The following is a 14,352-nucleotide window of genomic DNA, read 5'->3' on the forward strand; positions in this document are numbered from 1 at the left end:
AATAGTATAAATAAATTTCAATATTTATTATACTTTTAATTTTTAATATTATGTTAATTTATTTAAATTAAACATATTTATTAAAAATTACATATAATATAATTATAAGTGTGAGTTCCATAAATAAATAATGCAATAAATGATGAAAATTAAATTTGTTGGAAGAATAATCCAGCTGGGGAATTGAAGGTTTTAGTTGTTTTGCATTAAAACCCTTACCTATAAATAATTATGAAAGGAAGGGCTCCACTTTTGGTCTTTTTCGGTTGGTGTCTCTAATTAGGTAAAGCTTCTTTCTTCCTTGTACATAAATTTTTTTTTTTTTTTGAAAAAAAAGGAAAAAAAATCCCATAATAGAGTTCATGTAGAAATTATTTTTTTGCCATTTATGACCTTAGAAAATGAAATTGTAACAACTGTTTGATTCTATTCCATAAAGATGATGATCATGTTCATTTTTGCTTTTTGCTTATATAGAAAATATTAATAAATTACTGATCATAACTTACTGTAATGGAAAATTTTACTGTTTCATAATGGATTTAAATTAATTAAAAACTCAATTATTACATAAATTAATAATTATTATAAAAATATTCATAATTAGTTGGCTTACTGGTATTAAAAAAATTAAAATTTTAAAAACATATACCTTTAAACTAAATATTAAGAAAATATGTATATATTAAAATTATGTTTATTTTATAAAAAAATATATTTTTATATTTTCTAACATTTGAACAGTTAAAAAAATAAATTAGTGGAAGATATTTTTTTGATTAAATATTTTTTATAAAAAATATTTAAAAATAAGTCTCATTAAAATTCTTATATTTTTATTTATAGATTAAATATATCTAATTCAATTTCTTTTTTCAATTAAACACCTATATTTTTGTTAAAGGTTAAATGAGTTTTCATTTAATATAATATTTATTTTTTAATAATAAAATATTATTTTTTATAGTTTATAATATTAAAAATTTTATTATTTTAATTAATATAAAAATTTTAAAAAATACATAGAATTAGTAAATAATTTTTAAAATTAAAAAATATTTTATTAGAACATGATTCATTTGTCCCTGAGAAAAAATATATGAACTTAATTGATAAAAATATGAAAACTTAATTTATTTTTTTTTTCAATGTGAGTTTTTTTCTACAAATAAATGAAACTTACTACTTCATAGTTTTAGAAAATAAATTAAATTTATAACATATTTCCTGTGAAAATAACTTTTTTTTTATTTTTTTAATTTTAATTTAAAAATAAAATATATTAATAAATTTATATATAAAAGTGATAACAAAATTAAAATTATCAAATTGCAAAAACTTAATTTTTTATTTGATTTTGAAAATATTTCTATTAACTAATTTTTTTGAGTATTTAAATATTAAAAAATATAAAAAATATTTTTTAAAAAAAATATTTTATCTAAAATAAATAAATCCTAAATCATTTATTATTCTAATTTTTTTTATAAAATTTTAAAAAATCCAGTAGGAAGTCATATGTTGGGATATTAGGATCTCCTTAAATAATAAGGAAAGTATTAAAAACATTGCTGTAAATGAATTTAATTGATATTTAATTGTGGATTGACCTTAAATATTTCATTTAATTATTAATAATGCCTAATTCTAATATGTTTAATGATTTTTGTGTGTTTTTTTTTTAAATGGAAACGAAAGATTGAAATAGTAAAACCTGAAATCTTTCAAATTTATTTAAATACACTTACTACCAGATTAAGTCTGCGATACTATTATTATAGAGTTTTTAAATGGTGAATTGAAATAATTTAAATTTTATTCCTTCCGCTATGTAACTTTTATATTTTTATTATTTTAATTTTTAATTAAATTTTAAAATATTAAAAATAAAATATAAATAATAAAAAATTTTGACCATATATTTATAAATATGAAAATTTTAATTTTTAATTTATTTAAATTTAGTTCAATTTAGAGAAAGCATAATAAAAATATGAATATATTTAAAATTTTAAAAAGCTTCGTCTTACTTTTCCTTAATTTGGAGAAAAAATATGAATGGATTATAAAACTTATTGTCCTTTCAATATTCTCTCATCCCTATCGTCCTTCAATTAAAATTATTTTCTTTTTAAATATTATTTTCTCTTTTATTTTCTATTCATCCAAACATGATGTTATGTTTCATAAAAATTACTATTCAAAAATCAGTTGATAATAGTAGATTTATATGTTCAATCTTTATTAATTTGTTATTTCAATCACTGTGATATTATATAATAATTCATTTTTCAAAAGTTGCTTAACCTATTTTGAACCTCTGACTTTTTTCAAAAAAAAAATTATTATTTTAATATAATTTTTCATTAATATAGTTATTATTTTTTTATTAAATATTTTATTCTATTATTTTTAGGGGGATGATAAATGTATTAAAGCAAATTTAAAAAGGTTTTAAAGTTCTAACACTCCCCAATCCCCTCCTTCAGTATAACATTGTAAAAGAAATTTTTTTTTTGGAAATGGTTTTTTTTTATTTTTGTTAATTTATATAACGAGAGATTTATTATTTAATTTCTAATCATTGATATTACTAATAAGTTAGTTTCTGTATTTTTTTTAAATATATTAAAATATTTTTATATTTTTACTTTGTCAATGAAATAGTCATTTCATTTTAGTTTTTCGTTAAAAATAAATAAAAAATGAGAGATAAATTTTTTAAAATCCAATTTTACTCTCAAATAAAATTTTTTATTTAGTTTCAGAGTATTGGTATTATTAACAAGTGAGTCCTGTATTTTTAAAAATCTATTAAGACTTTATTATCTTTTTTTAAATCTATTAAAATATTCTTATCTTTTATTTTCGTCAACGAAATAACTCTTCCTCCTGCATAAAAAAAAAGAAAGAAAAAAATGAAGAAGAAGACTTCCTTTATTTTTTTTTTAAATCTATTAAAATATATTTATATTTTCTTTTCATTAACGAAATAATCATTCTTCATTCTATCCCACGAAGACAAAGAAGCAGAAGAAGAAAAACAAAAAGAGAAAGAAGAAGACGGTGAAGATAAAGATGAAAAAGAAAAAAAAGAGGAGGCATGTAGAAGAAGAAGAAAATGAAGATGAAAAAGAAGAGAAAGAAACAATCAGAACAATAAAAAAAAAGAGGAGGAAGCGTCTAGAAAAAAAAAAAAAAAAGAAGAAGAAAATAGGTAATTTGATTATTTACTATATTTTTAATAGAAAAAATAGATAAATGGACTATTTTATTGATAAATATAAAATATATGAACGTTTTAATAAGTTTTTAAAAATGCAGACACTAACTTGTTAATAATGACAATACTCAAAAATTAAATAATAAATTTCTCTTATAAAAAATAATCAACTACTTCCGTACATTATCATACTATTTATTTTAACGTGCACAATCAAATGAAAAATATTTTATTGATTTTTTAAAATGTTTAGTACATTTTGTTAAATATCTAGACAAAAGAGAAAATTATTCTACTCATAATGAAAGTTGTTAAAAAATATATTTTTTAATCCCAAAAAATTTAATTATTGAAATATATATATATAGGAAAAGAACTTACAACACAAAGCTAAGCAAAAACGAGGGTAATTATAGTTTTTAAAAACTATTTCAGCATAATACATCATCAAAACTTATCCAAAAAAATATTTTAAACATTTAAATTTCATTTGAAAAATTAAATTTAAATATTATTTTCTGCATATTTCTATACATATAATTTAAACCTATCTCCATTTATTATTATTATAAAGTTACTCTATATTTATGATGTAAAATAAAAAGAGAAAATTAATTAATTAATTGGATTAATAAGTAAAGGTAAATTCTTTTTTTTTTCTCTTAATGACAAAAAAAAATCCTATATTTGTCTTTATTTTTTTTAATTTTAGTGATTTGTAGCCTAATCTATTGATATTGATAGTAATTCTAACCAATTTAATAAAGAGAAAAGAAAATGTAGAAATAAAATCTATATAACTATACCAACTAGCATATAAAATCATATGATTATTAAATATTAATATTTATATATTCTATTCATATTAAAATAGTTTTGCTTATACCGCGTTTCATCATATTTAGTAAGAGCGTATTTAGCAGTATGTTAAGCGGTTTATTAATAGTGTACAGTCGGTTAATAAATACGAATCTGATTAATTTATATTCTGTCTATTTATTTTAGCATGATTTTTGGCTCGCACATTTATAATCTCGGTATAGATCAGTAAAGCAACCATCACATTATAAATTTAGGTTTATTCCCTGGTTGAATCAGGTCGTACTCAATTTATCTAATTCTCATTTGTATTGATTTTCTTTGATGATCCGAGTCTGATCAAACCCTAAACACGATATTTTAATTGTAAGGATTTTATACTTATATGTTATTAAATATGTTAATGGCTGTAAACTACTTAATTCAATAATTTTATTTTATATTTAGTATGTTGTAATGTAAAATAATAAAATCAAATTTTTTTATTAAATCTCAATAAAAATTTTAATTGCAATAAATGATATTACGATATTATTATGGCCTTAATGTAGTTATGAAATTATAAATATCTAATACTTTATAAGGAAAATATTGTCAAAGTTCTATTTAAGATTCGTTTTCGTTGAGAGAATATTACCTGAATATTACTTTCGAGTTAACTACATAATAATTTAAAAATATAGGAGTTATTCCAAAAAAATATAAAGGTATTGGAAATAAATTTAAATGATAATTTATATTTATATTTAATATTTTAGATAGTAAAATTAAATCTTTTTAATTTACATAATTATAATTAAGAGAATTAAATTGAATCTGACAAAATTAATGATAAATTATAATATAATTTTTAAAGTTTTATACTATTAATAAAATATATAATTTTTTAGTTTAAATTTTATATTAAAATTAAATATATTTTATATTTATTTTATGTAATATTAAATATATTATATTAAATAAATATTTATTATAAATAAATTTCTGTTATATAAAATATCACATATAAATAATATAAATTAAAATATTTTAATAAATATTTATATTTAATATTATAAATTATGTGTATATTCTTTATATTCAGAAAATTTTATTAATAATATCTTAAATAAAATAAAATATTATATATTTTAAATCGTAAAGTTTTTATTTTTTTATTTTAAGTTTTTATTAAATATTATATAAAAGTAAAAATAGAGAGTGAATAATGAAATTAATAAAAATATATATTTAAGGAGTATTTTATTATTTAAATAAAATTTTAAATATTATATTGTAATTTAATATTAACTTATATAAATTTAATTTAGTTCTCTTGATTATAATTCAAAAACTAAAAAAATTTAATTTTAAATATATAAATTATCATAAATATTTAAATTTTTTTATTTAAATACAAAATTATTTCTTCTAACTTTCGACGACAATACAACATCGCATAAAAAAGGTGGTTCCTCGAACTAAGGCACAAACACATGACTGTTTCATTGTATTTGTGGATGAGGATGCTGATGAAGATGAGGTTCCTTTGCTTCTAAAGCAACTCATGCATTTTTTGTTCAACTAACACCTTTATTTAAATATAAATAAATTTATTTATTCACAAATAAACGTTTTTATTCAACAATATTATTTATTTTAATAACTGATATTTAATTATTTTTTTATAATTTACCGTGTAATTTTTAAATATTAATATTTTGATTTACTATCAAAATTATTGTAAAACTTCAAAAAATGATGTATGGGTATAATTAAGACAAAAGTATGAGTTAAAATCTTAACCACAAGCCCAATCATAAAACCAAAAACATCAGACAAAAATTTCACCATTGCTTTGGTTACATGTTTTCAAAGCAGAACATATCACATCATATTTTATAATCTGTTCCTTCAACAGACCAACCTAATACAATCAATTTTTTTTTTTTAATTTATTTTCCCCCTTCATTGAAGCCCAGCAACAACCCCACTTGCCCAGTTGCCCCATATGTTGAAAATTTCCAAGGAACATGATCCCAACATTTTCTTGGCTTATGTAATTGTCATGGGATTCAAAGAAACCTATGATTTTAAAACCAAAACAAGGTGTGGCTCAAAATGAGACATCTCCTTTTGCCACAATTTTTCAAAATCAACCACACATCACACAATTCTAATTAGGCATTTAAAAAAAAAAAAACCAACATCAAAGATTATCTTTTCTAATCCTAATGTCAATTTCAACGGAAGAAATTATGGTTGAACTCACTGTCGGTGGACCGACATGCCGGAAACTATACAAAGCAGCGACGGAGACGAATCGACTGGGGTCATATTAAGACTTAAAAGATCAATGGGTAAATACTGAGCAAAGCACAATTTTTAAGATGATGAAATTCCAGACAATGACACATAGTTGCCTTCCAATTTTCTTGTCTACTATACAGTTTAGGCAAAAAGAAAAAAAAAATGTCACACTAAAATAATAATAATAAAAAAAAATTTTCCTTTCTATTTGTATGGAATCTTTGACATGAAAGAGCAGGAGCTTGCCCAGGCTGTCTGGTGAGTAGAGAAGATAGGAGATGCCACTCCTTTCAAAATTATTTTACCTAATCCAAACTTGGCCTACTTCTCCGACAGCTAAATCAATGTCGAATTTCGAGGATGCCTTTCATTTTTTTTTTCCAACTTATTCTTAATTATTTTAAAAAATTTGTGATGAGTATTAATTTTAAATTCTAGAGACAGATACCTTGGTTGGTTTGTGACTTTGATTCTTGATTCATAAATTAAAGGTGTTGTCGTTTCATATAAATGTAAATCAATTAATTATTTTGATGGAGATTTAAAATTGAAAGAAAAGATTGAATTTTAACTTCTAGTTAATTTTGGGATTTTGTTGGCTTAGATTTGGGGTGATTTATTTATTATTTTTTTTAAAGACAGTAGAAAAATATATAATATTATTATATTATTTTTAATAAAATCATTTAGCATTTAGAATCCATTCAGTTTAGAATCCATTCAATTAATTTAAATTTGTGTATTGAATAGATTTATTAAAGAAATAAAATATTCGTTTTAAATTTTTAAATATGCTTTATATTCAGAATTTGAATTAAAAAAAAATTCGCGAAATTTAATTTCACTTTTGAAAAATAAAATTTTTAATGGATAAAATAATTTAATAATTAAAATTTTTAAAAATTAAAAATTAACTGTTCCAAGGATTAATCAATATATTTTTTGAAATAGAGAGTTTAAATAATTAATTTTATTAAATTATAAAAACTAACAGTACTTTTTATTAAAAAATAAATATTCTCATTTTTAGTTTTTAAATTATAAATAATCAGCCAAGGGATATAAATATAATTTAATTGATAATCACATTAAAAAATATCATCTCATTGGGATGCGTTTATGTATTTAAAAAATATTTTACTTTAAAATTAAAAATTTGTTGTTACGGGCTGCGTTTATCCTCCATTTTATTTCTCTTCTCTCTTTTCGTGTAAACTTATTTATGAATTATTCAAAATTTAACTAAATAAAAATTTAATTTTTAAATAAATTAAGACATAACTTAATTTTTAGACTTATTTATTAAATAAATTAAATTTAATTCTTTTATTATTATTCGTAAGCTATTTCGTTAAAAGGTTATTGAGTTAATTCATTAAAAAATTCATGAGCAGACTCATTAAAAGACTCGTGAATAAATTTGTTAAGAGACTTATGAACAAATTCGTTAAGAAACTGATAAATAAACTCGTTAAAAAACTCATAAACAGACTCGTTAAGAGATTTGACTCAATTCGATTACACTCTATTCAGATAAATTAATTACATATTTGTTTAAGCCGTTTAAATTATTTACTATATATATTATTAATTTATACCTTTAATTATATGATTATATTATTAATTTAGCCGTAGATATTATTTTAAATTGTTAAATTTCTTAATAAAATATTATTATTATTATTATTATATATTTATATATGAATTTGTAAGATTATTTTTTATTTAATATTATTCATTGAATTTTATAAATTAAATTTTTTATATAATTTAAATATAGATAAATATAATTTTATTGATAAAATTTGAATATAATATATATATATATATATATATATATATATATATATATATATATATATATATATATATATATATAATTACATAATTTTAAAATGATTATATTTATATATGTATAGTATATTTTATATAATACAAAATAATTTAATATAAATTATATATTTAATAAAAATAAATAATAATATATAAATAATAAAATGATACTATATGAATAATCAATAATAATATATTAATAAATTTTATATAAAAATATCTATTAATACTAATAATAAAATTATACTAATTTAATTAAAATTATACTAATTTAATTAAAATTATATAATTTAAATAAAAAATTTCTCTCTTCTTAAACTGTTAATATATAAATTTATATATTTATTATAATTATTTTAATTAAACAAAATAATTATTAAATTTAGTATTATATCATTGATCTTATATTAAATAAATTTTATAAAATTAATTAAAAATTTTATAATTAGTATTTAATAATAAATAATATTGAATGCTATAAATAAATAAATAAATATTTAAATAATAAAAAATAAAAAATTTAAATATTAAAATATAATAATATAATTTAAATAGAAATAAAATCTCTCTCCCTCAATAGTATAGACTATAAACTGTTTATATATAAATTTATATATTTATTATATATATTTTAATTAAATAAATAATTATTAAATTTATATTATATCATTAATTTTATATTAAATATATTTTATATAATTAATTAAAAATTTTATAATTAATATTTAAATAATAAATAATATTTAATGTTATAAATAAATAAATATTTAAATATTAAAACTTAAATAACAAAAAAATAAAAATATTAAATATTAAAATTTAATAATACAAAAAAAAGAAAAAAATTAATTATTTACTGTCATTAGAAATTGAATTTAAAATCTTAAAAAACTTACCTTTCATTAACCGTTAATGACCACAAATCTAATTTCATCAAATTCCTATACATTATTTTATATATAAAACATTAAAAATTATTGAATTAACATCTCTTGTTCCACGTAGAAAAAGTTTTCGATGGAAGAGTGAAAGTTCTTTATAAATAAAAATTTTATTTTTTATTTTATTTTAAATTAAAATTTTAATTATAATATACTTTAATTAAATTATATTTAATTTTATTAAAAAATTTTTATTTTTTAATTTAAAATTTTAATATTTAAAATTTTAAATTAATTAAGTTTTGTTAATGAATTTTTTAATGCAACTTTCAAATTTAAACATAGATTAGATTTGTTATTAATTTTTGAGAATTCCAGCTTTTTGAATTGAAAATTTAAATTTTATAAAGTTTAGTTCTTCTATTACATGGAATTTAATTGAGTGTGAAAAAAAAAAATTATAGATGGATTAGAAGTAGGGATGTAAACGGGTAGGGTACCCGTGAAATTGAAGGTAACCAAACTCGAACCCAATTATATATAAAATTCTGAAACCCGTCTCAAATCCGTTTAATATTTTAATTTTATTATCCGTATCCGTTCTAAATCCGTTTAACAATACCTGCGTAATATCTGAACCCGAACTTGATTTTTTTTAATTCAATTCAATAATCAAATATCAATAATAAAAACCAAAATAAAAAACAACGCATAAGAGAGAAGGAGATGTCGCCGATGCCGACCGAGGAGAGGGAAGAGTTGTCTCCGACTAGAAAGTGGGAGATATCGCCACTGGAGAGAAAAGATTTATTGTCGACTAAGGAGAGAAGGAGATATCGCTGACTGGAGAGAGAAGATTTATCATCGCTGGGAGAGAAAGGAGACGTCACCGGTGCTTATTGGGCTGCCGGCAAGCAGTCGTCAGTGAAGTGGGGAGAGCGGGGGAGAGAGGCGCCGACGGGGAGAGAGAGAGCAGTATGGTAAAATGAAAAATGGAATGAGGGATTAGGGTTAGTTTTATTAGTATAACTAATCGGGTTCGGGTAACGAGTACCCGATCACCTAATCCCGAACCCTACTCGAATTCGAGACGGATAAAAATTTTCAAATTCGAACCCGTCCAAATCCGTTTTATAAAATTCCAAATCCATTCTAATAGAGTTTGGGCGAATCGAGTACCCATAAAAACCGGCTCGCTGACATCCCTAATTAGAAGCGGCTCGAAATTTGCAAACGGAATTCTCATGTCCGCAAAGTGCTTGACAAATAGTGTACAATTTACGAATGCATTTTTACCGTTAGCGTCACTCTTAAATTAATATGAATAATAAGATAAAAATTAAATTGAATCTTGACAAAAGATTTATTTTAATCTTTTAATTATTAGTAAATAATTAATTAAGTTTTAAAATTTCTTCTACTTTCAATTTTAATTTAATTAATTCTATATATTATAATTTTAATTTAATCAAGTTCAAATAAATAATATGACTTTCAAAGATGATTAATTTTGTTAAATATTTATCTTTAAAATATTATTAAAATTTTTCATATTGAAAATAAAAAACTCCATTCATATTCAGAACTCCATTTTATTTTAATTATTTAAATATAAAATTAATATTTTATTTATTAAAACTATATTTTATTAATTTATTTAACTATGTTAATTAATATTATTAAATTGATAAAAAAAATTAAAAATATAACTAACTATTTGCTAATAGTTAAAAGATTAAAATGAAACTTTTATTTGAATCTTTTACCAGCGTAATGTGTTAAGTCTTAAAACAAAAACTATGAAAAACACAGTGAAGCGCAGAAAAGAAGTGGCTTGTTAGGTCCTCACATGGTTCATGTCCTCAACCATAATCCAAATGGCGCCTTCTTGTTAAAGTTGACATCGATGCGACTAAAATAAAACTACGGACAATAAAAGGATGAATAGATTAACCAAAAAGCAATAAAAGGAGAGTTGAAAGAGTTTGTAACGACTCATTTAGGCTTTATGAATGGCTATCACCGGCATTATCCTAACTAGATTCTATTCACTCTATATATAAGTCATCATAATTTAGTTCATTCCATAGATATGCACTGCAATCTCTCAAGTTCTATAATACCAAATTGTAAATTATATATACAAGATCAAAATAAAGTATATATATATATATATATATATATATATATATATATATATATATTCTCTAAATAAAAAAAGAAAGCATTTTTTATTTTAAATAAATTAAAAATTTTCGGACAAAAACTTTGATATAAAAGGTCTAAATAAAAACACTCACAGATTTAATTTAATATAGATTTAATATTCAATCTTCATTTCCTTATCATAAAAAGTCTAAATATAAAAGAAAAGTTTAGAAGTTATTTTTTTTTCCGAAACATATGATTGGTGTTAATTTCATGCACTCATAAGATTTCATATTTCATTGGAAATCAAATATGTAACGACCCGGAATCCGGACCGTTATCGGCGCTAGGATCCAGATCGGCATAAGGCCGCCGAGACCCGTAGCAAGCCTGACATACATCCTGTAAACCTGTTTAATCCCATACATGATCAACATAAACATAAAAATTTTGAACTTTTCTCATTCATTTACCAAATTCAACCTGTGCATGCACAACTAATGATCATAATCATCAACCCCACATTGGAGTCCTCATCAATGCTCCAATGGGGTAACATAATATCATAAAAGTTTGGTTAAACTTAAACATCATAAAACATAAAAGGGATTAACAACATACTAGGGTCAAACACAATTCTAAACCTCAATACTCATCATTACATTACATAACTGTTTAATACTTTACAATATATCATGTCCACATCTAACTATTACATAGACATAACTTTACTCTTCTTGACCTCCTGGCCTATCCCATACCTGCATACCTGGGGGATTAGGGAAATGGGGTGAGCTACTAGAGCCCAGTGAGCAGAATAATAAAACATTTAGAACACATGCTATCATGGAATGCATCACATCACAGATAAATCACATCAAGGATGAACTTGTCACCAATAGCCCTCTACATATTCCATAGTGCTAGAACGTAAAATGGGTCCTGATCTTTCTCTTACATAACATATCATAACATTCCAAGGTGCCAGGGACGTAGAGTGGGTCTTCCTGGACTTTCTCTTACATAGTGCCAGGGACGTAGAATGGGTCTTCCTGGACTTCCATACCATATCATCATCATGCCATATCGTACCATACAAGGGCTAATGGATCATTCAATGTTCATCCACATCAACAACATAATATGCAATGCAACATATTCTTGAATTTCTAATGCAACAACCTAGAATATCACATGGCATCCGTGATGCATGAGTTATGCCAAAACTTTCATTAAATTAAAACATAAAGGTTTATTCTACTCACCTCAGGCTGACTCTAAAGCTGCTAGCTCACTGCTGGGGTCCTCGGTTCCTCAGGTCCGAACCTACACAGGTGGACTCAAATGAGGGACCAAACACTCAAGGACATGACTCTAAAATACTCCCCAAAAACCCCCTAAAACACCTTAAAACAATCATAGAAATCATGCAAAGGAGGGCTGAACAGGGCACTTTCGGCGGCAGGTTCGGCGGGCGAAAGTCCCTCCAGAGCCGAAAGTCATGCACCTTCGGTGGCACTTTCAGCGGCCGAAGGTTCTCTCCAGAGACGAAACTCATGCATGTTCGGCGGCACCTTCGACGGTCGAAACTCCCTTCCAGAGCCGAAAGTCATCTTTCGGGGGCAGGGTTCGGCAGCCAAAGGCTTGCCTCCACAGGCAGGTTTGGCGGCCGAAAGTTCCTTCGGCTGCCGAACCTGAGTTCTTCCAAAGGGCAGAACTCAGCCTCTTTCATGCACAAATGCCTCCCAATCCATTCCATCATGCATTTACCTATTCTACAACAAGCAACTCAAGCCAACAAGCATAAAGGGGTCTCAAACTAACCTAAACCCCAACCAAAGCACATCAAACATGCATAAACAACCCACATTGCTTAAAAACTCAACATAAACCCATAAACTCAAAAATAACCTAACATGCATTTCTACCCCATAGATCTTCATAAAACTTGTTTAAAACATACAAGGAAGGTTGGATCTAAGCTTACCTCTTGAAGATCGAGAGGAAAGACGATACTAGCTTGGAGATGGAGAGAAATCACCTCTTTGGTCTCCAAGCTTCAAAACTTGCTCTTTTGCTCAAATATCTTCAAATCAAGTGAAAACTCATAAGAAAATCATGAAGATTCGAAGGAAGAAGCTTAAAATCTATGAGGGACGGTAGAGAACTCACCTTGGCCGAAAACGAGGAGAAAAGCTCACCCGTTCGGACATGGGGACCCCTTTATAGGTGGCTGGCCAGGCCACTTTCGGGGGCCTAACGTGCCTCCGCATGCATGCCATGTTCGGCGGCCGAACATAAGGTTCGGCGGCCGAACTTGGACTTCCCTCACTCATGCCTTCGGGGGCCTAAAGCACTCCCGAAATGCATGCATGTTCGGCAGCCGAACTTGAGGTTCGGCGGCCGAACTTGAGGTTCGGCTGCCGAACCTGGGTCTTCCTCCAAGGTTATTTTCATACAAAACTCATTTCCTTTCTTACTTAAAACTATAAAATACATTAAAACATTTTATGAAAACATGGTTTTACCCTTCTAGAGGTTTCCGATATCCGAGATTCCACCGGACGGTAGGAATTCCGATACCGGAGTCTAGCCGGGTATTACATTCTTCCCCCCTTAAGAACATTCGTCCCCGAATGTTCACCAAATAACACATGTAAAGCATAGAACATGAACATACAAAGCATAAATCATCAATATACATACAAAACACAAAAAACTCACCTTAGAAGAGATGAGGATATTGCTGGAGCATGGACTCCCGTGTCTCCCAGGTACACTCCTCTATGTTGTGGTGATTCCAAAGGACTTTCACCATCCGGATTTCCTTGTTTCTCAACTTTCTGATCTGGGTGTCTAGGATCCGTACTGGCTGCTCAACATAGGTGAGATCTTCTTGGATCTCCACATCAGGCTCACTAAGAACCTTGCTCGGATCTGACACAAATTTTCTCAACATGGAAACATGGAAAACCGGATGGATTCTTTCCATAGAAGTAGGTAAATCCAGCTTATACGATACATTCCCGATCTTTTGCAAGATTTCAAAGGGTCCGATGTATCGCGGAGCTAGCTTACCTTTCTTCCCGAACCGAATCACCCCTTTCATTGGAGACACCTTGAGCAATACCAAATCCCCCTCCTGAAACTCTACTTGCC

Source organism: Manihot esculenta, chromosome 6, assembly GCF_001659605.2.
Source record: "Manihot esculenta cultivar AM560-2 chromosome 6, M.esculenta_v8, whole genome shotgun sequence".
In the NCBI taxonomy this organism is placed as follows: Eukaryota; Viridiplantae; Streptophyta; class Magnoliopsida; order Malpighiales; family Euphorbiaceae; genus Manihot; species Manihot esculenta.